A 26361-nucleotide genomic window follows, 5' to 3' on the forward strand; every position below is an offset into this window, starting at 1 on the left:
ACCTCCAGCCAAGCGAGCTATTGCTGCAACATCCTGCAGGAGAGCAGAGGGCAAAGGCATGAGGCAGGAGCACAAATGCAGTGTGGCCAGTAAGTCTGACTGTCCTGTCGAGGTTCATAGCCAAGGAAGAGACCTGGAGCTGGGACGTTGTACCTTTTGTCCCCTTGTCCATGCCCTTTGCTCTTCCAGAGGGAACCCCTCTCCTCCAGGGTAGCCCCTGCATGCCAGGCCTTCAGTTTAGTCATGGAGATCCTTTGCACAGTGACACAGAGTATTGGTGACAGTCTCTGGTCATGGTGAAATGCGCCGCTGTTCAGATGCCTCTTCATCGCTTGTTCTCTCCCACGACTGGAGACCATGACCAGAACAGACCCTCCTCTGAGCAAAGAGAGTTTCTCTTCTGCATCCTCCTACTCTATCTTCCTGGACAGATTCCCCCACTTTATGCCTGCCTCCAGGCCTGATTCCCACACCCTAGACCACCCTCTCCATGCTGACCACCCTTGGCACCAGAACCATCCTCTCCTAAAACTTGACTGTCCTGTGGCCCACTCCCCAAGGACACTAATAGATCATTCTAGAACAAAGATCTAGAATGATCTAGAATACAATATATTGACAGCTGACAATAACACAATTTGTCCTTCCCAGGGGAATTTCTAATAATGAGAATAGTGATCATAGAAATACCAGAACAGTACTTTGCACATAGTGGGTATACGATAAAAATGTATTGAATTAATACTGAATGCATGTACTGTGATAAACATTTTATGTGGGCTACCTAATGTGATTATCAGAATAATCCAATGACTTAGGCACTTTTATTATTCCCATTTTACAGATGAGGAAACTGAAGTTTATATATGACATCACTATTTTATGGAGAGGCTCCTTAGGAAAAAAAAATCATTTTAGGCACTTTTTACTATGCATGTACTGATAATTATTTTAAAGAGGTTTTTTTAGTAGGAAATATTTTATTCATCTAAATTTGGTGCACTAAAAATACAGGTGGTGTGATGTGAACTGTTGGCCATTTAAGCAGGTTCATTATCTCACATCTTTGGCCCTTCCTGCCATTCCTCTCATTAGCAATGTGGGCAGAGGTTTAAAGCTTGGCTGCTGTGGGATATGGTGAGAAACCCTATTTGTGGGTAGCTTGCCCTGGTCCACACTGCACCAGGACCCGGACCCAGGCATAGCACCGCGCCACCCTGCCACCCGTGGTTCAGCAGGGCCCTGAGGTAGGGCACTCCACTTCAAAGGAAGGAGTCATTCATGGTGGATATCCAGGCGTGGCCTGTGCTACTAAGAGTGAGGGCTTTTTGCAAAAGAGCGGATTTTCAGTAGTACTTTTCTTCCTCCCAACAAACTATGCCATTCCTACAACACTAAGTGTGGCCCACAGCAGAAGTTCTTAACCTGAAGTCCACCACATGGTTTTCAGGGAATTTTTATTTGATTTGATATATATTTTCCTAAATGTGAGATGGGGTCTCACTGTGTTGCCCAGGCTTGTCTCAAACTCCTGGACTCACGTGATCCTCTTTCCTTGGTCTCCCAAAATGCTAGGATTATAGACATGAGTCACCACGCCTGGTCTTTCAGGGAATCTTTCAGCTGCTCCATCACCATCCTTTTCTTTCTCTCTCTCTCTCTCTTTCTTTCTTTCTCTCTCTCTCTCTTCCTTCCTTTCTTTTCTTTCTCTTCTTTCTTTTCATTCTTTCTTTTTTCTGGGGACAGGGTCTCACTCTGTTACCCAGACTAGAGTGTGGTGGCATGATCTCAGCTCACTGCAGCCTCTACCTCTTGGGATCAAACGGTCCTCCTGCCTCAGTCTCCCAAGTAGCTAGGACCACAGGTTTGTGCCACCATACCCACTTATTTTTTATAGAGGTGAGGTCTCACTGTGTTGCCCAGGCTGATCTCAAACCGTTGGGTTCAAGCAATCCACCCACCTTGACCTCCCAAAGTGTTAGCATAACAGGTGTGAACCACGACACCTGGCTGCCATCCAGTTTATCAGAAAAAATTTTCATATTCCTGCTTTTTTTCTGGGAAGCAAAGAATTTTCAGATTTTCACAGGCATCCACATCCCCTAGAACAGTGAGCATTCTGGTCTGTGTGGAAGGCCAGTGCTGTGGCCTCCTTTTCGGAGGGCTGGCCCCTGCGAGCCCTACCACGGGAGAGGAAGCACTCTGGTGGGAGCCTTGATGTGGACAGGCGTCATCTGACAGAGAGCCACCAGGAGGAGCCACTGGCTGCTCTCAGTCAGGAGAACTGGCCTGAGGCCCTGAGGACGGCCATCTTGTTCAGAGCCAGGATGTGGCCCTGGCACTCCAAATGGTGACCAAGCCTTTTGTTTATGCAGGTTGACTTCTGGCTCTGCCATGCTTCTATGTTTCCATATTATAACATAGGATATTGTTTGCCTAAGTATAATAGGGCATGTGCGTTGGTTCTTGGCATCGGCCATGGAAGATTAGCTTACTTTCACCAACTCAGAATCAGTCCCAGTGGCTATCACAAAAAAACACACAACTCCCAGAGTGTCTATAAGTAGATACAAAACCACATGTGTTATTAGTCTTGATCTTAGACCATATTATTATTAGCTTTGCTTTGGTTGAAAGTGGGCCCCATCATATTGTTAAAATAGAGTTTCACAGCCTTTAAGTGACTAGGGTACATCACTTTTAAGATGTTTTTCCAAAAGAAAATGTTAAATCCCAAATACATATTTGGCTGAATGGTTGGTTTTAATGTTTCACAGTCAAAAACTGTAACTTAATTCCTCGTAAAACTTGAATGAATTTCATGAGGGTTTTGCTAAACATTTCCCTCTGTTCAGCCTGAGACTTATACCAGTTCTTAAATCTCAAGCAATATTAGTGTATTCTTTTGAAATGTCAGTGTTTTTTCATTTCAAAAAAAAAAAAAACTCTTGTCAGTGTCTGACTTCTGTTGACATACAGTAGCTTATTTGTGGCCTCCATTATGGTATTGTGGTTAAAGTTTCCCATTTCCCCTCACTCTCTTTTTCCCTAGTATCAGTGAGGAAACACAATGTCAATTGACAGTCCGAACAACTAGATCTGTACTGCTGGCTTCAACCTCAAATGTAGTTCCCTACATTTCTACATTTTGCTTTTGAGGGGGATGAGGGTCGGTGGGAGTGTTATTCAGATATCAGCATCTGTAGGCCGAACTTAATGTGAAGTGTGACTGGTGCCCGTTCTGCCTCATTCGGCCATGGGGTTTACTGGGGAAATGGCGTCTGCTGCATGCCTGTGGCTCCAGCTTAATACCACCAGAGACAAGAATGCTGGGCCCAGCTGAAAGGCGGTAACCCATCTGGAGAGCTCCTAAAAAAGATCCAAGTTTGCTTAATAATGTGCTCAGTAGTCTAATGTTTTGAGCACAAACAGCGAAAAGCTCTTCCAATAACACGTGCTTTGGATATCAGATTAATCTGGGGCAGGAAACACTTGCAAAGTGGAATCCACCCAAGAGAAAAAGGCCAATATGCCAGCATCAAAGGCTTAGTGTTTTGTTTTGTTTTACAAAGTGAGCACATAGTGAGCACACATTGCTGAAACAATCAATGTCTCATCTGTATGCCAAATTCTGTAAGTTGATAAGTATCATTTTTTTTATTAGGGGTGTAACTAATTGAGCACTGCTTTTATAATCTAGTCCTATTTTCAGATTCAGAGAGATTTAGGCGTTATGGAGTTAAGTCCCAGGGACAGGGTCTTTACACAAAGTGTGGATGTGTGGACAGGCTTTCCTGGCTACCCTGTGCATTTGAAATTTGTCATTTTTTGTGAAACTGGGTTTTTATTTTGAGAGTTGCTCCTGTGTTCCTTATTTTTCCATGCGTTCCCCTTCATGGTAGACTAAACTTCATTTTTACTTAAGATGCAATGCTACATAGAAATAAGGAAAAGGGATTTATTTGGTCCACAAACTCAATTTATTGTATTAGGTTGGTGCAAAAGTCATTGCGATTTTTATCATGAAAAGAGCAAACATATTTTTGAGCCCCGATGATGCGCCCAACCCTGCTAGTCACACGAAGAACAGAGAGGAGACGGATGGCGCTCACCAGGAAGTGTGTGCGGGTGCCCTGAGGATCTCTAGGCACAGGCTTAGTAACAATTCTCTTGTCCACCGCAGGGAGGTGACTGGAAGGTGCCAGGAAGCCCCAAATGATTCTAGTTCACTATTGCCTTCTCATATACTGAACATCTCTCTCCTGCGGTTGAAAGACTGACCTTAAAGCCAGCAAAAATCTCTGAGAAGGAGAGGTGGGGTTTTGAGAGCAAGGCAACCCCCTTCTAGTTCTCCATTTTCTTTAATCATCTATGTAGGATTTTGTGTTTTATTTATTTAAAGGGATGCAGATTACTCCACAGTGCCACAATTTTGCCAGTCACCCAAGTTTGGAAGCTTGAAGTCCTTTCAATTATACCTTAAAAAAAGCCATCTCCCAGAATATCTGCTTAGAAATGTTCTAGATATTTTCCCAGCTCACCATAGAGCTGGGAAACCATCACAGAAGCCAGATTGCTGAACGCCAGGCATGTGACTGTCAACAACTATTGTTTTCTGCAGGCCACAGTCAAGAAGTATTCAATAGAAAATTGGAAAGAGATTTTCCCTTCAAATCCATACACAGCTTTAATGCACTTAGAACATACCTGTGCATTAAAGTATATCGTGCATCCCTGTTTATGGAGCCTAGAGTCTTACTTGGTGAACAAAATGTAAGCAAGAATGGCTTCAGCCCTATCCTGGAAGTTTAACAAAAGCAAGCTCAGAGGCTTCTTTCTGTTAGGAATGTGCAGGTCACACCCAATTAGTGTTATAAGTTGGTCCCAAAACCAGTCTACTGGCCAGGGGTAGGGCCACCACTGCCTGTTAGCAGGCCAAGGAGTTGGCTGATCTTTGGGATCCTGTTTCACTTCAGCTTGTTCTGGATCATCTACTAGGAAGCTAAAAGCTGCCCTTTAACAAGAAGACATCTTCTATTTGTGAAGTTTTCTTCTCCTTTCCTGAGATGTGAAAATGGTATAGTACATAGGTCAATCATGGTCTTTGCAGTCAGTAGACATGGGTTTGAATCCCAGCTCTAATTCTTACCAGCTGTTTAACTGTGGGCAAGCTCCTTAACCTCTCTGAATGTCTGTTTCTTCATCTGAAAGCAGAGAATGGTGACCTCACCAAGCTGTTTTGAGGATTAATGGAGATAATGTGCTCGTGCACCAATGTACAGTTTCCAAGGCACTTTTCTAATCATCTCATTTGATTCTTCTGTTTCTGTCTGCAATAGGGCAGGGTTTTCAAGTGCTCAACTTAGTCAAGTCTTTGAGTTTGAAAGGAGAGACCAACACAATTGTTCCAAAGTCTATTTGTCATGATGCAGATTCCAGCATTCCCTGGTGTGATTCCTTGTGAAGTGTGGCATGAGGACTCTACTGGCTTCAACTTTTCTGGTGGTAGTAGAATTGCCCATCTAGTGCCTACTGATCTGAGTGGACTTGACTTCTTGGCTGTGTCTCTGTTTGGAGTTAAAGAGGAATGATTTTCCTTGTGCATTATTTTGAAAATCACCTTTGAAGTCACTAGTTAGAGTTGTTTTCGAATGCAAATGTCGAGGTCACATGAAGTTGAGTGACCACATCCTGTGGCACATTCTCACTTGCTCTTCTAGTTTATTTTTAATACAAACCAAGAATAAAAATATATACACACCCCATCTCAGATGCAAATTGAAGCCAGACTTTGTTTCCACATATCTGTGAAATGGAGTAAGCTAACTAATGGGAAAAAAAAACGATGCCTAATACTTAGGCATAGTTTGCTAGTAGTTGCTAATGTCAAAATAGCATTGTTTTTAGGAAAAATTAAGGAATGTGTACAGAATGGTGCAGCAATTATAGTCTTTATGTCTTTAATGAAATAGATTTAGGATTTCATTAGAAATCCAGTAGAACTAGGATTTTCCACACTAAGGCTCATTAGTCAGAGTCAAGGAAACATATTTTCATAATCATTTATGGAGCATTTCAAAATTTAAAAGTCCCTTTGGCTCTCTGAAATCTAATCTTATGTGTTTTCCCACCCCTTGGCCATTTTGGGGTATTTAAATGAGGTCAGAGTTTTTCATTAACAGTTCAAGCCCTTGTGAGAAATTCTAGCCCAGAATTTCTACTTGAAATGTGGGCACCAAACTTTACTTTGGGAACAACAACAACCAAAGAAATGCAAACCAAGAGGACAGACCATGTTCATGCATGAAAATATGGAATATCATAAAAATGCCATTTTCCTCACATTAGCATATAATTTAAAGAATTTTTTTTAGCTTAAAGGGATTCTCAAGCTCATCTGGAAAAAATAAACAAGTGACATGGCCAGTGATCTTTTTTTAAAGTAATGAGAGGAGATTTGCCCAACAAGATTCAAAAATGCTAGAAAGCTCTTGGGTTTAAAATAATGGTGTAAAAGCACAAGCTCAGATAGACAAGTCAGTTAAACAGTAACAGAAACAGATGCTAATGCAAAAGGTAATGTGCTCTATGGTAAAGATCATTAAAAAGAAAGAGTAAATAAAGGTGTAAATTAGTTGGCTAAATGTTTAGGGAAAAAATAGTCTTTCCTTATATCATGGGCCTTAATAAATTCCAGATGGTCTAAAGAATTAAATTTTTTTTTTTTAATGAAAACATGAAAGGAATAGAGGAAAATATAGGTGACTGTGTTTTGGGGGGATGGGGTTTTGCTAAGGATTTACTAAGCATAAAAGCAGTAAAACACATATTTATACAAAGAGAAAGTAAAGGGCTGGGATGGTGGCTCATGCATGTAATCCTAGCACTTTAGGAGGCCGAGGCGAGTGGATCACTTGAGGTCAGGAGTTTGAGACCAGCCTGACCAAAACCCCATCTATACTTAAAAATACAAAAATCAGCTGGGTGTGGTGGCGGGTGCCTGTAATCCCAGCTACTCAGGAAGCTGAGGCAGGAGAATCACTTGAACCAGGGAGGCAGAGGTTGTAGTGAGCCGAGATGGGGCCACTGCATTCCAGCCTGGGCAATAGAGTGAGACTGTCTCTAAAAAAAAAAGAGAGAGAGAGACAGAGACAGAGTAAAGAATAAATATATTTAATTGAAACTTTAAGCATGTTTAAAACATACTTAAGTTGGCAAAATATTTGCAACAATGATAAGATATCATGTGATTATATTTTATCAAAACATGAAGCATTTTTCATAAATCCATAAGAAAATCACTAACAGAAAACAATGGAGAAAGAGAAATACAAGTTACCAACAAATACACTAAAAAATAAGCCCAACCACATTCATAATCTAAGAAGTGCATATTAAAATGAGACCATATTTTCTATGAAATTATTATTGTCTGTTATGTGAACAACACTGAGCAGTCATAGAGTCCCCGCTGATGAGGATGAAGAGAAATGGGGCCTCAGGAGACTGCTAGAGGGAGAGCACATTGTTAACCCCTGGGGTAAAGAGCAAGTTAGTGATACATCTTAAAAGCCTTCAAAATGCCCATAGCTGCGGAATTGATAGAAAAATCCTGTATCTTGATTGTGGTAGTAGGGGCATAGGTATATATAGCTGTCAAAACTCATCAAATTGTATATTAAAATTGATGTATTAAATGTAAGTGATTCCTTGATTTCTTGGTGAGGATATAATGTGTACAATCTTTGACCCATTTCAATGCTAGAAAAAAAAATCATACAGGTACATAAAAAATATTATAAGGATGTTCCTCACAGGATAGTTTACCATTGCTCAGCAAAAAGACAACTGTAAAAATAGGAGAATAGCTAAATACATTTTGATATATCAAAAACAGTTAAATGATGTAGCTGATTGCTTGAAATATGATGTGACATTAAGTAAAGGAGAAAAGGATAGTAAATCATATTTACAATATGATACCAGTTTGACTAGAAAAACTATGCGAGCACAGGAAATGATTAAATTGAAATGCTCAGAATGTTGTTGTTAGTCATATCTCTGGGTGGTGGGATTATTAGTAATTTATTTTCTTCATTTCCCAACAGATAATAAGCATGTAGCATTTTAAATTATGGGAAAAGCATGAATTTTAGGAAAATAATTGAATGTTCAGATAAAAATTATATGGAAGCAGAAGGAGAGCCCACTGGCTAACTGTGGAATTGCTAGGAGCACGCAGAATTTTTATCCGTCTGTTTTCCGTGTTCTTTCCTGCACCCACAGCAGCACTGATGAAAATGGGGCAAGTAAAGAACATCATTCTCGAGGGGGCAGCAGAGTTGTGTGCACACGAAATCCTTGGTTCCACTTTTTGTCACTTTACCAGCCCCTCTCTCTAAGACATCTAACCTCTTTTTGGCAACTGTCCTTTCGATTTCATCAGCTCACCTGGCAAATTCTAGCCAGTAGTTTTTTAAAAACCTTGTCTCTCTCTCTCTCTCTGTCACACACACACACACGCACACACACACACGGCCCTTTCTTGTATATAGAAGCTATAAAATGTGTGTAGATTTCTAGCCCTGAAATACTAAAATTCTATAACTCTGTACTTAACTCTTTAATAATCTTGACATTTTATCTACCATATGAACTATGGTACGAACACCATTAAGGGCAGGACTTGGCTTTGCAGGCCTGAATGCAGGTATTTAAAATAATTGAATTACAAGAAAGTAGCTCATAGATCTTTTCCATTGCAGCATAATTGTCCTGAATCTGAAAACACATTGTCTGAACTCTGCAATAGCTGACACACCCTCCTCCTCACAAGTTGCTGTAGTAGTAAGATGAAATATTATAACGATGGTTTAGCAAATCGGATGGGAACTAGGCAGCTATTTTCATATCAAGAACTGAGGTTGAAATATGTATCCTTTATTTGTTTTTCATTGAGTGGTTACAGATGGCACCTAATAAAGTCTTCATGCTGTGATATCTTGAAGCCATTGATTTATGTTTGGTAAATGTGGACACTCCAGACTCTAGTCAACCTCCCTCACATTCTGTACCACAAAGAATGTTAAAATGACATTTGCCTATTTGCTTTTTCTAGTGACTGATGAGGATCCTTTCTGAGAGGTAAACACCAGCATTATTCAGGAGTGAAGTTTAGGCTTGATATTTTTCAGTAAAGTATATTCCTCAATATACTTTATCCTCCAAAATGAAATGACAAAAATAAAACTTTGGACTTTTCTTTGGGATACATAGTAGCCAAAACCATCATGCCCCTGGTAAATATAAATTGATTCTGAGTTTTTAGAAAATAAATCATGAATTGTACAAAAATATTGAGAGTCAGAAGATGTTAGAATATTGGATGTGGAGGTGAATTGGTGTGCCTTTTCTTCCATTTGATTTGGACTATGGTGTGACTATTTTAGCATCTCTTCCTAATTCTTTCCTTTGTTGAAAGTGTTGTAAAGGCCCACATGCCACGGCTAGTTGTGGAGCCAGAGCCAGGGAAACTGCCGGGCAGGTGGTTATCTAGGCAGGGATGGCAGTTGGGCAGAAGGCACAAGCAGTCCAAGCTCTGGGAACATCAGGTGGCTTCAGTCTAGAGACATAGATCAGGCAACCCAGGGAAAGATGGTGGAGTTGAGGAATAATGCTAAGAGTGAGGGCCACAGACCAGCATCGACCAGAAGCCTCCATGGTGAAATATGGATTCCATGAGCTTGGACTTAGCAGCCAAGAAAAGTCTCATTTAATAGTCACTGCAATCTGAATTCCATAGCCATATCGATGGAGAAACATCTATGCTCAAGAGGAGAGAATTCCACAGCAGCTTACAGACACACACTGGTCATCCTTGTGAAAGATACAGCTGACCAGACAAGACCTAGAAAGTCAGGCAGGCCCTCTGAACCCCTTGGGCGCCTCTGCCAAGTCATGGGGAGCATTCTGGAAAAAGTGGAAAGGGCAAAACACAGAGAAGTGACGGGCCTGCAAATGGACCTGATTTTTCTAACACCAATTCAGGGACATCATTGGGTCTTTTGACCCAAGATCTTAAGTGGATCCTCTGTGCGTTTCATTACTTAGTTAAATAGCATGTCATTCTGTAAGAAAGCAAACCTGAATTGGTTTTGCCTAAGCTACATAGCCCACGAAATTGATCAGAGGATTGAATGGCACAGTTCCTGATCTCAGCAGGGCTATGGTTTCCCGTTTGTATCTCCACTTTGTGTCTCATTGCATTTTCTCCTTGCCCTAAACCATCCAGCTATTACACTGACGATGGGGGGTGTCTCACAAAACTTTACTTTTCTTTCTTTTTTATCAAAGTGTTTCAGATGCTGCAGTCATGAATGATTTTTGAATGCTTATTATTTGCCTAATACAGGCAAGAAGATATAGTAGAAGATAAAAAATGAATAGAAAAGAGATAGTACTACCCAAATGGAACTCTATTAGGGAAGAAAACACACGTGAAACATCCAAAATATATTTTTGACATTTTTACCGAATTAAATAATTATAAATTATATGGTATTCATGATCAAGAAGTGCTTTGGAATTTTATGCAGCTAATGAATGTATAGGTGGGGAAAGTTGATCTATAAATGCACATGTATACGGTAAGGGATGTGAATCTTTACTTTCACTGAACCACCAGACCTTAAAATTTTATAGGAGCAGAGCATCTCAAAGTCTTGATGTCTGTAATTTCATAAAGTATCATTAACACATTAAGTTTCAACTAAATTGAAATTAATTGTTTCATTTGGGGAGATTCGCATTTTTCTATTTCAGTGGCAGAATACTGATGTTTCAAGGGAATATATTTTGAGGATAACAGTCATAATATTAATAGTTGTTGTTATTATATTTAACACTCATTGAGAGCTTCTTGCATCCCAGGAATCTTAAGTCCTTTAAATGTACTATTTCATTTAATCCTAAGAACAACCCTGTGAGGAAGATACTATTATTATGTCCTTGTACAGATAAAGAAACCGCCAACTTAGAGATGACTCATAACGCTTCTATGTCACTGAGCTGGTCGTTAGCAGCACTCAACTGGTTGAACACTCAACCCAGGCCCAGGTGACTTGCAACACCGTGCTCTTAAGCTCTTAACTGGTCTCTCTCTCTCTCTCTCTCTCAAAAGGGCAAAATCTAAAACATGATTATCTGAGGGAGATGGGGTAGCTAATAAAGTAGGATTCTATGAAATTTTATTCTGCTGAATTCTCAAGAACACAGTGTTTCTGGAAAGCTTAGTGGTTCTGTTGAGGTGATGTTCATTGATATTCTAAATGTGTTACTTTGTTTTTTTTTTTGTTGGTGGGGGGAAGACTTTACTAGTTGGAATTACTAAAATCGCTTTAATAAAATGCTTGCAAAGACTCAATCTGGTTAACAGTAAAGCCATTTGTTTCAGTCATGTCAACAACTTTGGTTTTCATAAGGGTTTTAATGAATTGGAGAGTGGAATTTAAGAAAGCAAACAATCCAAGGAAAACTGCTTATTTTTCTAAAATAACAAAGCAAAAATGGGAACCCTTTCCAGTTTAGTTACAGCAAGTATCTATTGGAGTTTTAAAAATTCTTAGAGTATATGATTTATCATATAGAACAAAACTTAATTAATGAATACTTTTTAAAAGTCTTTTTAGGGTCCTAGTTGTTTAGATATAAAAATATTTTATGACATATTCACTTAAATTTATAGTGAATTAACATTCAGCGACATTTGTTTTTAAAGTTGTTTATTGAAATATGTAGTCTACCAGAAATAAGTATGGTTACCAACTACTGAAATCAATTTAATAGTAATTTGGTCTCGTTAGTCTGTTAAAAAGAATTATTGTCCTTCAGATATTTCCACAAAGCCCTTTGTTACTCATGAATACCATCAAGATGCTATGAATACAGACTGTGAATATCAATAAGTTTGAAAACATTCCATGCTCATGTTCAGGGTCATATTTTTCCCTATTTTCTATGTTCCTCTTTGTGTCTATAAACCCAAACTTATGTGTTGTGTGTTTTTCCCATGACAATTATGGAAATGACTTATTTACTATATGCTCTATGAGGTATAACCTAATGTCAACTGATTTCAACTATGTTTGCCATACTTCAGAAAAAAACAGCCACTCATGTATCTGTCTGATCAGGAGGTGAACCTATAGTGCTGTATGAAATTGAGAACTAATTCTCTCAAAAACATTATAAGTGGGTATAAGGAATTATGTGCTCACTTGCAACCACTAATTTATCGAAGCACGGGGTCTAAATACCTCAGGGAATACACAGAAGCATGATGGTTGAAAAGCCTTCAAAGCATTCTCTCAGCCAAAAAGTACAAGAATTGGGGCTCGTATCTAGTGCCTTTCTTGACAGTTGGTCACAGAAGCTAGAAACATTGGCACAAGTATTGTCAGGCTGAGCCTGGCCGTGACCTCTGTGAAATGGCTGTCATGAGCTTGGCAGGGTGGGAATAATGGCTCTCCTGCCACCATCTGTCACCCCTGTCCAAGACACCAGCACAATTTGAGGGCAGCTGTGTTTCCCTACCCTCTTCTCACCCCATCCCCCCATGCCCAGCAGCTCCCTCCCTGGGACTTTGGACCTCGTGGGAAAAAAATGGAGAAGGAGGGAAAGAAAAATACTTGCGCTCCAGAGGGTTTTGTAAATGTTCAGAAAGGGAGGGGGGTGCGGTAGAATTAAATCTACCCAAAGAAGAGCCAAAGAGCTTTCACTTGCTTTCCTTTCTAGCCAACCAGTAACCAGTAGGCCTTCATTTTATTGTCGCATGTAAAACTCAGGAAGTGATGAGTAAGTAGCATTCAATTAGAATTTAATCTTTTTTGGTAGAAATGGTGTAAAAGTTTTCAGTGAGGATATGCTGATTCCTGGTTGCATGTTCCACAGCCTTTGATGTTCAACCACATCATCTTGCACTTATAGCTAAAAGGTGTCAGACACCTAGCGTTGTCTCAGCAATCTCCTGTGGTTCCAGATACTGTGTGCATCTTACGGGCTGGAGCTGGGGGACACCGAGGCTTAATGGGAAAACTAATGACTTTATACAGATCTTATAAAACTCTGCTATTGTCGGGGGTGGGGGAGGCATTTAGTAGATTAAGTTTGTAATCTAAGAGAGGAAACTGGGCAGGAAAGACAAGAGTGAGGTGAAGCAGCACCGTGGACCAGAAAAAGGCTTGAAATTAGCAGCCTTTGGCAAAGGTGTGGAACTTTGCCACTTTACATTGTTCAGTGGGTCAGAAATTGTCAAAGATTTTCTTTTTTCTCCAAAGAGAAATGACGAGGAAGGGGAGACATTTTTTGTTTGTTTTGGGTGTTTGTTTGTTTGTTGTTTGTTTTGGACAAGGTCTCACTCTGTTGCCCAGACTGGAGTACAGTGGTGCAGTCACAGCTCACTGCAGCCTAGACCTTCCTGGCTCAAGCAATCCGAAAGAGAGACATTTCAAAATTGCACCTAAGACTCATGGTTTATCGCATGAGAACCCACAGCTCTCACAGAAACTCAAGAAATGTCTTAGTGAGGGGACTCAATCCTTTACATTTCGAGCTGAAAGGACAGCAGTCAGCCCAGCCAGGAGGTTACCTCAGCATAGACCAAGTAAATAAATCATTTGGTAGAAGCCATTTGAGATTAAAGGTTACTAGAAAGTCATAAATCAACCAGCATGTCGATGTATGGTTTTGCTAGAAGGTAGGAGCAATTAGAAATTTTTAGAACTATTTCTTTAACTGTGCATGAGACTTGACGAAGAAGACTATGACCTAACTAACCAGTTACTATTATTATATCAAAATGAGATTTTAAAAAATACGCTATGGATTTAATGCCAGTTCACTTATTCAGTTTTATGCAGTTAAGTTGTTGTTTTTAGAACATCATGAAATTTCATTTCATGCCCCAATAAAACTAAACTAAAATGGAATGGGTTACAGCTTTTCCATTTGTTGACTTTTCTCTTTCAGACATCTTTGATTTTCCATTCTTTCAACACACTTTTTAAGAATGCTTTGAATGTCATTCAAGTTACCCATTTCTCCTGTCCCCTCCCCCACCCGTCTCTAATGCAGTTTCCAAAGTAAACCAACCCTAACGGAACCTAATGATACCGATGAGCACGTTTCTTAGTAACACTAGCACCTCTTTCTTACCTGCTTCTAATTCACATAATGGCCTTTGTAGCATTGGCTGATTGTTTCTTTTTCATTTCGCCTTTATCACTCCCACCCATGTCTTATCAAAGGGGAAGGCTGGTGGTTAATGGTCGGTGCATTGCACCACAATTTCATGCTTGTGCTGCATCAAAAGTCTAACCTGGCAATCAGTCCCTTCTCTTCCATCTGACATCAGAAGCTTCTGCAGTTTCTCACAGCCATTGGCCATGAAAGTTCAGCTCAAGAAGTCATTGCAACTACCTTCATTTATAGCGTGTTGTTGACCTAAAACCTAATGCATGTCAGTGCTCTTTTTCTTCTCTCATATGTCAGAAAAATGAAAACTTAATTAAAATGTTTTCATTTTTTTCCCAGACTGCATTTGCAAGTTTTAATATGTCTATAACATTTTTATAGTATGTCAGTATCCATATCAAACATTTAACCCTGCTTTTCTTTTCTTTCTTTTTCTTTTTTTTTTTTTTGAAATGGAGTCTCGCTATGTCGCTGCAGTGCAGTGGCGTGATCTTAGCTCACTGCAACCTCTGCCTCCCGGGTTCAAGCGATTCTCAGCCTCCTGAGTGGCTGGGATTACAGGCATGCACCACCATGCCCAGCTAATTTTTGTATTTTTAGTGGACACGAGGTTTTGCCATGTTGGCCAAGCTGGTCTCAAATTCCTGACCTCAAGTGATCCACCACCTTGGCCTCTCAAAGTGCTGGGATTACAGGCATGAGCCACCGCACCTGGCCTGCCCCTGCTTTTTAAAGTCATAGCCATGATACCCAGGGATTTTTCCCTCACATTGTCCTGGTGTCTACTGACATTAGCTTATCAATTTCAAACTTTCCTTAAGCAAAACAAATGGACCTCCTATACAAATGGGAAGGTTGCAGTTTCATCTCATTTTTTCTTAGAGTTTTGCCTGGTTAAAGCAATTTGCATGTTTTTAGATATTCACACTATCTTATTTAGTGTGCAGTTGCAAATCTGATTTTTAACAGGGAGAGAAGGAAGAGGTCGGGCTGTTAATTTGCATTCCCCTAAGACTGAGTACTACCAGTAGGCTACAGGTTGCCCAGATAAAGCACATTTAATTTTAAAGTAACATTGCAAACTCTCCCAGTAGAATTGACAGCATCCTTGGAACTTCATTTCACACTTTCCTGACTTGGGAATGGTTATTTTGAGTAGCACCTCCTATTAACCTAGCTTCTTAATGCCTGGACGGAAGGTTAAATATCTCACTTATCTACACGTTTGGCCTCCATGAACAGCTACTTCATTCACAGCCCTTCAAGGGTTTATCAAAATTTCCCCATGTTTAACATTCCAGAGAGAACATCCAGGTTGTTGGCTCTTGAGACTCACCATTGGTTCACTCACTGAGGCTGATGATTGTGACTAATATAATCTTAAAACAAAAAATGCAATAGGATATATTCTGTTAAAAAAAATGCATTTTGAATTAACTATAAAAAAAACAAAGTTCTGTGATAGCCCTGAGTACCCAGTTCATAGAATCCAAAAATGAGAAAAGATTTCATCTCTGTGATTGTAGTCATCATGTGGTGTAATTTGCTAAGAATTTCTAGTACACTAAATGTTTTATGAGCAACCATATTCCCATATTAAGGGGGCACTGCTGTACTCCTTTACATTCTCACAGTCAAGAGATGCAGGATTTTCAAAAGGCCCTGTGCATTTTGGAGCTTTAGCAAGGTAGGTGATAGATTGATTTCATGTAACAATAAAATAAATGTCTTAAAGTTTCAGGATCTCTGACAATAGAAGATAAGTTGTATCTTAGAGTTGGCAGAATTGAAGACCTCATCAGCTATAGGAAGAAAATTTACTGCTCAATATCTAAAGCTGCCATTGATCTTAGGGAAACAAGCAAAAAGGCACATGATCGTTTATGAACAAGGATGTGCATCTCATATTATTGAGAGTCATAGAAACAGAAAACCCAATCATCTAACAGTAGCAGATGGTTATATGACCTTTAAGGCATCTATAAAATGGAGCATATAAAAACGCATTGCAAAATGTAATTGGTAATAATTAAAGATATAGGAGAAATGGTCATGGTTAGTTAAGTTTTAAAGATGATAAAACTAAATAAACAATATGTCACAGATGTGTTTTACAATGAATAGGCATAAATAAGAAAAAGACTAGAAGGAAATGTACTACTACAGTAATAATTGTGGCCTGATTAAAAGTTATTTTATACTCTTGTTTTCCTAAGCTTCCTAAAAACTTTACTATATATTTGCATATGTGTATATGTACATATAGGTAAGTATATACATATATCTGCACATCATGTATACATGTACACAGTATGTTTATATGGGTACATCACAATCAGAAAAATACATGTTTATGTTGTAAATTATTTTTCTCCAAGAACTAAGGTTTAAAGCTCAAAGCTTATAAACTTCCCAAGGGCTTTCTGATGATCCTGTGTGGATATAGATAGGTAGCTTGATCTGTATGAAACCCCAGAGAAAAAAAAAATAATAGACCAACATGAAAAAATGAAGCAAGGAACTGTCCTGTGGCCATATCACCATCTGTGGAGTGCCCAAAGTGACGGTGTCAGCAACTGGCTTTAACATCATCAGGGCTAGATGTAGGTAATGAAGTGTGATATCAGGAGAGGGCCTCCTCCCTGCCAAAGGAGGGGCGTGTGTGTGTGTGTGTGTGTCTATGTGTAAGAGAGGGAGAGAGAGAAGTACCCTAGGCCTGCAAATGCCACACAGACTATGAGGAGTAGAGAAAAAGAATCCTGTCCATAAAGCAAAAGCAGAGCTTGTGAAATTGTCAGATACCAAAAGAATTTAGAACTGTTGCAATAGTATTTCTCTTCACCTTCTTTATCCAGATGAAAAACCTGTTTGATCAGGCTATCCTTATCAGTCATTGGTTCTGGCCTTCATAATACGATTTCAAATAAAGTAACAAAAGTAATAAAAACACATTTCTCAATACTTATATCAAATTAAAAGTATATTTTAAGAAAGAGATATATTTTGTTGATAAAGACATAGTAATTCTTCCAATAAGTTTTTTTTAGAAGTAGATATTTTTAAACAGAAATATTTGGTTCAATTGTTGTTGTGAAAATAAGTCCTTCTTTTATTGCCATCCTCGTATACAAGCCAGTATTTTAGTGGTAAAAACGGTGCTGAGGAAAACACACACGTATATTTACCGTAGCATATACTTTCAAACAAATATATCAGCTTTTTAATGGTCTGGGCCATGATGCCAAACTTGGGGAGAAAAGAAACATAGCAAGTTGCCCTTCATTTGGTAAATACGGGCAGCAGGGAAAGCCAGGAAGCCAGAGCCGCTGACTTAGTGGGGCGGTTGTGGAGGGAACTGAAGCCACCCCAGGACTCATTACCCTCAGCGTGTGTGTCTGGGCCAGGAGGAGTTGAGCTTGGCCATCTCCTCCAGCTCTGTCATGTTCAAGTCTAGGCATTGGGATCTGAGGGTGAGGTTGGGAGGCTCTCACATCAACAGAAGCTGGGATGCTGATCAGCAACTCAGAACCGAAACCTCTACAAGTATCGAGCTCTTCCGGTGATTTGTTGCATATTAAGTTTGTCCGGCAAGGTGTTCACCTGGCTCTGCAGAAGGACACGAAAGGTGGACATCTGCGGCCATCAATGCCACCTCCTTGTGATCCCCCTTTCTCTCCCTCCTGTGATGCCCCACTGTGAGGAGCATCCTTCCCATCCACAGTGAAACAGATCTCCAGATTGCCCAGGAAGTTGTTGGAAGGATTGCACATTTGCTTCTCCCTTTATTGTTTACTCCTTCTAGAAGAAAGAGGCTGTGTTTTTAGCTTTTATTTTATTTTATTTCTCTTATTTCCTGGAATCAAGCATTGAGCTTAGTCGGTGCTCAGTACAGCATTGATGACTAAGCAAAAAGAATCCAGGCAAGAAAATAACTACTACCACCGCCCACCCCCGCTAGCAATTTCAGCAGATTCTGAGCATAAGTAGTGTGGAGTTAGATCCCCCAGGCAATAACCTAGAAGCCTGTCCAACGAGCTGCCCTCATCTCCAATTCCATGGGGTTAGGACCCACCTCTGTGATGTTTCTGAAAATGCATTCCTCCTCTGGGCTGATTTCCATTCCACAGGGACCCAGTGCCCTGGTCTTGGTGGGCCCTCAGCGACCTACCCCACACAGGTCAATACTTTCTCTTCCTGGTTCCTTTTACTGCGTTCCTGCTTCCAAAAATCCAAACAAAGTGTGTGCATTAGAAACCCTTCATTCTCTTTCATCAAAGGAACCTAGCAGTTTCTGCATTTTTATAAAAACAAGAAAGTAAATCATGAACTTTTACTTGGCTACATAGATCAAAGATTCTCTTGAAGGTCCAAGTGATCTCAAATTATTTTTAATTATTTATATTTCCAGATCTGAATAACAGACTGCAAAACACACCCCAAAAGTTTTCTGTTTACTTTATCAACCCTCAGCACCAAGGCAGCCATGAAGTGCTTTTTGTTCTTTTCTCCCTTAATGGCCATACCACCAGGAAGGTGGTCTTAACATGCCATCCATCATATCTGAGTGACAAATGTAGCACTGACCCGGCCAGCCCAGCACATATCACTGTGAGCCTCAGTGACACACATTCATTTCCGCTGGAGGCAGCCCTAGAGAGTCCGGCAGCCCTGCGGCTGTATTTCATCTCTTTGAACTGTGTGGCCTCCCCTATAATTCAGGAAATGAGTTTACTCTATCTGTGACAAGCATCATGTTCACACAGTTTTGGGAACGGCCAGCGTGATGCAGGGCTGTATGGGAATGGAGGTGGCAGGCATTTGCCAACCCTGGGGAGTACACTGACGGTACTTCCTCTCCCACTGCCGAGTGCTCCACTTGACTGTGACTTTCAGCACACCTGTTGCCTGAGAAAGTGTGCTTTATCGCCATGTGCTGGAAATCTCTGGCTGTAATCTAACCTGAGATGAGTAAGTCAGTTTCTTAGACAGGGTGCTTCTTAAAACACCAAGGCCTCTTAATTGATCACCACTCAGCTCCCCTGAAGCTATAGAATTGATGGCTGTCTTTTGACCATGCTTATTTTTTTTCGGTGGTAAACTTTGGCCCCTCTTTTGGTTGTTATGAAACCAGTATTCATTTGGTTCACATAATCTCTGCTGGACCAGGTTAAAACAAGTGCAGATTGTTAAGGGAAGAGGGCTCTGGTCAGCGTGGAGTGTGCATACATTCAGATCAAGGAAAGGAATGCCAGAGCCAGCCCAGCATCAAAATACACTGCAAGTTGGTGGTGAGCTTTTGTTATTTTGCATATGGTTAACCATCTCGGAGGTTATAAAGCGAGGCCTCTGTCCTCCGGTGCAGCAGCTGGGTTTATACAGTATTTCCAGATTGTTTATTCTGGCCCAAAGCCAGGGCTACATCGTTTTTCCATTATGCATGTTTGACAGATGAAGAGAGGTGGGAAGGGGGACTCCCAGGAACAGGTCTGTGATTTCCTTTTTATTTACATTAAAGGGACTTTTAGGAGTACTGAAGATTATGAACCAGTTCAAACATAACGTCAATGCAGCAGAGGTAGAGAAGCTGCTGTGTTTGCAAAAATGTTAAGATCTTCGGCAGTAAAACAAAATCAAAGCAAAATCTTGGGCAGTAAGCACATCGTGCTTGTCACTGCCCAGTCTTGCATGCAGACGGGTTACTGGCGAATGATATTTATCATCACATCCAGAAGTTAAGTTCCCAGTGTTTGTTTGGCAGGGCACTGGGAGGAGCCCCTGAGTTGGCAAACCAGAAACAGTGTGCAATCCACTGACATATGCATTTCATGCAGATGGGTGTGCCTGGTGCTGCGCAGAGATGTGTTTCCAAGGTCCCAGTAGAACTTTTCCCCTGCAGCCTTTTCCCTGAAACACCAGCTTTCTGTGGATACTCTCAAAAGCCTGGACTAAGTTCTTCCACCAGGCAGTGTTCAAGACTGACCAAAGAGCCACAGTTCACATTGTATCCACAGCAAAGTCCTTGGCACATAGGTCAAATGGATGTGACTGAATGAATGTTTTCCTTCTAAATAAAACACTTTCATTTTGCTAATGGAGAAACATTATTAAAAAGTACCAAAAGTGATGGCAAATTAAGTAACTGACCAACATTCATACAGCAAAGTCAAGTCACTCAAATAAATGTCTTTTTACCCAACAGTGTTCAAATCTTCAGTTAATGGCTGGGGTAAATATCACACCCAGCACAAATTCATTAGCTGCAGGATGGTGGCTTCTACATAGCTGTTTGTGTTTGTGGTGAACCTTCCTTATCATGGCATGTCTTAAGCTTGGCTAAGTATCTGCAAGCGTTCTGTCACCGTAACATAGTGTTCTTCGACAGAGTGGCTAAGAAAAGCAAATACGACTACCTCTCCAGAACAACCTGTGATCCAAACCTTCTCTATCAGCCTACCGTCCAGAAATTCGATTTCCAGAAATGGAAAGTTTGCTCAGGAAGGACCCTCAACTAAGGAAGGAATTTAGCTAAAAAGTGAGGTATGCATAGTCAACACTGAAAGTTGCCCTTTGGGTTAATCCAGTCTTGCAGATGGATTTAAAATACAGGTTTCAAATCAACAAACATTTATGGAGTATGGTTAGGTGCCAGGCATGGAGCTGGACACTGGGGAACTAAAAATGAAAAAGACACAGTCCCTCTCAGTGTGAAAACATTTTTGCTGGCTTGCAAGTTTTTCACCAGATCCTCCCAGACTTACCAAAGCATTCCCCTCGTCTTAGAACACTCAAGCCCTTCTTTTCAACGGATTCCCTGAATGCCAGAATACACACAGGGCAGGAGAAGTGGGTGGTTATAGATTTCCACTCAATTTGGAAATTAACAGCCTGTGGTGTAGCAAAAAGGTGCAAGGCTGAGAATCAGAAAGCCCACTTTCCAGTCCTTGGACTGAAACGTCCTGGCCGTACAGCCTTGAGCTGGTCTTGTGACCTCTGGGGCCCTTGGTATCTGGAAGTAAAATGGGTTGCTGGGAAGATTGAGCAAGGTAATGAGGGGCGATGTGAAAGCGCATTAATCCACAGAGCCCTATGAAAATGAGAGGGATGCGCTTCTCCGCAGGAGTTGCATGAGAAGTTGCACTGTTTCGGGCCACTATTTGTGAAGTTTTAATGATACAGAAAGCAGCCCCCTACTGGCCTCATGCCCGGTTTTATTCTCTACCAGCATTGGGTGGCCAACTACAGATTTTTATGTCATTGGGGGCTGGCTGTTACAGGAATCTCCACTCAGGACTGTAACTACTCTGTAGTGTCCCTGCCACTCCCTCCCCAGGGACAGCACAGAGCCTGGAAGTCTATCCCCCTGTGGCCCTGACTCTATGGCTGATTGGACATGTCTATAAAGAAAAAACAATCTCTATTGTGTTCTTTAAATAGAAAGGTCAAAGGTTGTTTTTTACTTTGTTTTCCCTCTTCTGAACATTTCATAGCTCAAAACCAGTGCCTGTTTTGAGGAAATTTTCAGTAATTATCATGAAATTAACTAAGGGGATTATTTGACCAATCCCTAAAGGTAATAAGAAAAAACTTTTTAAAAAAATATCAAAAACATCCTGAAGCCACAGCTTCTTTTTGCCAAAAAGTATTGATGAATTAAAGTAGAGAGGCAGAAAAATGTGCCTTGCCAGCACTATTGGTCCCAAAAGGCAACCAAACCACAAAGTTAAACACTGAAATGTACAGACCCCAGCCAGATGGGAGGGTAGACTGCTTCTAAGGACCCAGCATTTGTGGGTCTCCTGGGAATTTCTGTGAAACTCCTTCAGATACTGCCTTTGTGCCCAGCTGTCTGTCTCCATCTCACAGACACAGCCAAGCCTTCCTCGAATCTGACAGCACCCTCATCTTTCTGATGGTTTCTTTTGTTCCCTCAAGAAGCCTGTACAGAGGAGCACTGTGTTTCGCCAGGTGCTGAGCTGTGGAAATGCAAAGATAAATGGGGTATCGCTTTTGTCCTGATCACTCTCAGTATAAAAAGCCTCTTTGGAAGAACAGCTAAATGAAACCTGGTGGAGATGTTACGAACAAAATCTAGAGAAAATTTTTTAGGAGGTGGATAGTGCCTCACAGGCCTCCTAAAAGTTTTCCATCTCTTGATTGAAACACACACAGAACCTATACTCTCAGACGTGCACACACAGCACATACGGCAAATCTTCATGATCTTATAATAAGTATGAAAGACCCAACTCCATGCAGAGTATTTAAGATAAGCCCATTAAGCCTGGTCTCCCTGGTGAGGATTTCTGACCAAACAGAAGAAATGTTGACTCCAGCAAATGAATCAGAGTGAGATGCCCTCTCTGCCGCCATGGTGGCAAGCCTTGTGAGCAGGCATCGCCCTTAGACTGTGAGCTCCATCTGCTCCTCAGCAACATGGAGAGTTAAGAACCTGGGCTCATTAGTCAGACTTCCCCACACCCAGCTTCTGGGTTCACCACTTACCGGCTGTGTGAGCCTGGACAAACTTCTAAATTCCAGTGTCACAGCTGTAACTGGTGATAATAAGAGAACTCTATAGCACTGAGAGTTTTATTTTTATTTATTTATTTATTTTTTTATTATTATACTTTAGGTTTTAGGGTACATGTGCACAATGTGCAGGTTTGTTACATATGTATCCATGTGCCATGTTGATTTCCTGCACCCATTAACTCGTCATTTGGCATTAGGTATATCTCCTAATGCTGTCCCTCCCCGCTCCCCCCACCCCACAACAGTCCCCGGAGTGTGATGTTCCCCTTCCTGTGTCCATGAGATCTCATTGTTCAATTACCACCTATGAGTGAGAACATGTGGTGTTTGGTTTTTTGTCCTTGAGATAGTTTACTGAGAATGATGTTTTCCAGTTTCATCCATGTCCCTACAAAGGACATGAACTCATCATTTTTTATGGCTGCATAGTATTCCATGGTATATATGTGCCACATTTTCTTAATCCAGTCTATCGTTGTTGGACATTTGGGTTGGTTCCAAGTCTTTGCTATTGTGAATAGTGCCGCAATAAACATACGTGTGCATGTGTCTTTATAGCAGCATGATTTATAGTCCTTTGGGTATATACCCAGTAATGGGATGGCTGGGTCAAATGGTATTTCTAGTTCTAGATCCCTGAGGAATCGCCACACTGACTTCCACAATGGTTGAACTAGTTTACAGTCCCACCAACAGTGTAAAAGTGTTCCTATTTCTCTACATCCTCTCCAGCACCTGTTGTTTCCTGACTTTTTAATGATGGCCATTCTAACTGGTGTGAGATGGTATCTCATTGTGGTTTTGATTTGCATTTCTCTGATGGCCAGTGATGATGAGCATTTTTGCATGTGTTTTTGGCTGCATAAATGTCTTCTTTTGAGAAGTGTCTGTTCATGTCCTTCGCCCACTTTTTGATGGGGTTATTTGTTTTTTTCTTGTAAATTTGTTTGAGTTCATTGTAGATTCTGGATATTAGCCCTTTGTCAGATGTGTAGGTTGCGAAAATTTTCTCCCATTTTGTAGGTTGCCTGTTCACTCTGATGGTAGTTTCTTTTGCTGTGCAGAAGCTCTTTAGTTTAATTAGATCCCATTTGTCAATTTTCGCTTTTGTTGCCATTGCTTCTGGTGTTTTAGACATGAAGTCCTTGCCCATGCCTATGTCCTGAATGGTATTGCCTAGGTTTTCTTCTAGGGTTTTTATGGTTTTAGGTCTAACATTTAAGTCTTTAATCCATCTTGAATTAATTTTTGTATAAGGTGTAAGGAAGGGATCCAGTTTCAGCTTTCTACATATGGCTAGCCAGTTTTCCCAGCACCATTTATTAAATAGGGAATCCTTTCCCCATTTCTTGTTTTTGTCAGGTTTGTCAAAGATCAGATAGTTGTAGATATGCGGCATTTTTTTCTGAGGGCTCTGTTCTGTTCCATTGATCTATGTCTCTGTTGTGGTACCAGTACCATGCTGTTTTGGTTACTGTAGCCTTGTAGTATAGTTTGAAGTCAGGTAGCATGATGCCTCCAGCTTTGTTCTTTTGGCTTAGGATTGACTTGGCGACGCGGGCTCTTTTTTGGTTCCATATGAACTTTAAAGTAGTTTTTTCCAATTCTGTGAAGAAAGTCATTGGTAGCTTGATGGGGATGGCATTGAATCTATAAATTACCTTGGGCAGTATGGCCATTTTCACAATATTGATTCTTCCAACCCGTGAGCATGGAATGTTCTTCCATTTGTTTATATCCTCTTTTATTTCATTGAGAAGTGATTTGTAGTTCTCCTTGAAGAGGTCCTTCACATCCCTTGTAAGTTGGATTCCTAGGTATTTTATTCTCTTTGAAGCAATTGTGAATGGGAGTTCACTCATGATTTGGCTCTCTGTCTGTGATTGGTGTACAAGAATGCTTGTTATTTTTGTACGTGATTTTGTATCCTGAGACTTTGCTGAAGTTGCTCATCAGCTTAAGGAGATTTTGGGCTGAGACAATGGGGTTTTCTAGATATACAATCATGTCATCTGCAAACAGGGACAATTTGACTTCCTCTTTTCCTAATTGAATACCCTTTATTTCCTTCTCCTGCCTGATTGCCCTGGCCAGAACTTCCAGCACTATGTTGAATAGGAGTGGTGAGAGAGGGCCTCCCTGTCTTGTGCCAGACTTCAAAGGGAATGCTTCCAGTTTTTGCCCATTCAGTATGATATTGGCTGTGGGTTTGTCATAGATAGCTCTTATTATTTTGAGATACGTCCCATCAATACTTAATTTATTGAGAGTTTTTAGCATGAAGGGTTGTTGAATTTTGTCAAAGGCCTTTTCTGCATCTATTGAAATAATCATGTGGTTTTTGTCTTTGGTTCTGTTTATATGCTGTATTACATTTATTGATTTGTGTATGTTGAACCAGCCTTGCATCCCAGGGATGAAGCCCACTTGATCATGCTGGATAAGCTTTTTGATGTGCTGCTGGATTCGGTTTTCCAGTATTTTTTTGAGGATTTTTGCATCAATGTTCATCAAGAATATTGGTCTGAAATTCTCTTTTTTGGTTGTGTCTCTGCCAGGCTTTGGTATCAGGATGATGCTGGCCTCATAAAATGTGTTAGGGAGGATTCCCTCTTTTTCTGTTGATTGGAATAGTTTCAGAAGGAATGGTACCAGTTCCTCCTTGTACCTCTGGTAGAATTTGGCTGTGAATCCATCATGTCCTGGACTCTTTTTGGTTGGAAAGCTATTGATTATTGCCACAATTTCAGAGCCTGTTATTGGTCTATTCAGAGATTCAACTTCTTCCTGGTTTAGTCTTGGGAGGGTGTATTTGTCGAGGAATTTATCCATTTCTTCTAGATTTTCTAGTTTATTTGTGTAGAGATGTTTGTAGTATTCTCTGATGGTAGATTGTATTTCTGTGGGATCGGTGGTGGATATCCCCTTTTTCCTTTTTTATTGCATCTATTTGATTCTTCTCTCTTTTCTTCTTTATTAGTCTGCTAGCGGTCTATCAATTTTGTTGATCTTTTCAAAAAACCACCTCCTGGATTCATTAATTTCTTGAAGGGTTTTTTGTGTCTCTATTTCCTTCAGTTCTGCTCTGATCTTAGTTATTTCTAGCCTTCTGCTAGCTTTTGAATGTGTTTGCTCTTGCTTTTCCAGTTCTTTTAATTGTGATGTTAGGGTGTCAATTTTGGATCTTTCCTGCTTTCTCTTGTGGGCATTTAGTGCTATAAATTTCCCTCTACACACTGCTTTGAATGTGTCCCAGAGGTTCTGGTATGTTGTGTCTTTGTTCTCATTGGTTTCAAAGAACATCTTTATTTCTGCCTTCATTTCATTATGTACCCAATAGTCATTCAGGAGCAGGTTGTTCAGTTTCCATGTAGTTGAGTGGTTTTGAGTGAGTTTCTTAATCCTGAGTTCTAGTTTGATTGCACTGTGGTCTGAGAGACAGTTTGTTATAATTTCTGTTCTTTTACATTTGCTGAGGAGAGCTTTACTTCCAACTATGTGGTCAGTTTTGGAATAGGTGTGGTGTGGTGCTGAAAAAAATGTATATTCTGTTGATTTGGGGTGGAGAGTTCTGTAGAT

General features: G+C 40.5%; 1 protein-coding gene and 1 long non-coding RNA gene across 5 annotated transcripts in view; one reads left to right on the forward strand and one right to left on the reverse strand.

Annotated features, from left to right (window-relative positions):
• The window catches only part of UST (uronyl 2-sulfotransferase), a 345881-nt gene that overhangs the window by 289516 nt on the left and 30004 nt on the right, over window positions 1–26361 (forward strand). The gene's annotated exons all lie outside the window — the stretch shown is intronic.
• Window positions 13039–19075, reverse strand: LOC134733487 (uncharacterized). 2 transcript variants are annotated; one of them, XR_010117020.1, is made up of 3 exons: window positions 18835–19075; window positions 18323–18465; window positions 13039–17856 (listed from the first exon to the last, which is right to left on the reverse strand). It is a non-coding gene; the product is annotated as an uncharacterized lncRNA (long non-coding RNA). The 2 variants fall into 2 exon arrangements; XR_010117019.1 differs by having other exon boundaries at window positions 18686–19075.

The sequence above is a fragment of the Symphalangus syndactylus genome, chromosome 2 (genome assembly GCF_028878055.3).
Source record: "Symphalangus syndactylus isolate Jambi chromosome 2, NHGRI_mSymSyn1-v2.1_pri, whole genome shotgun sequence".
NCBI lineage: Eukaryota > Metazoa > Chordata > Mammalia > Primates > Hylobatidae > Symphalangus > Symphalangus syndactylus.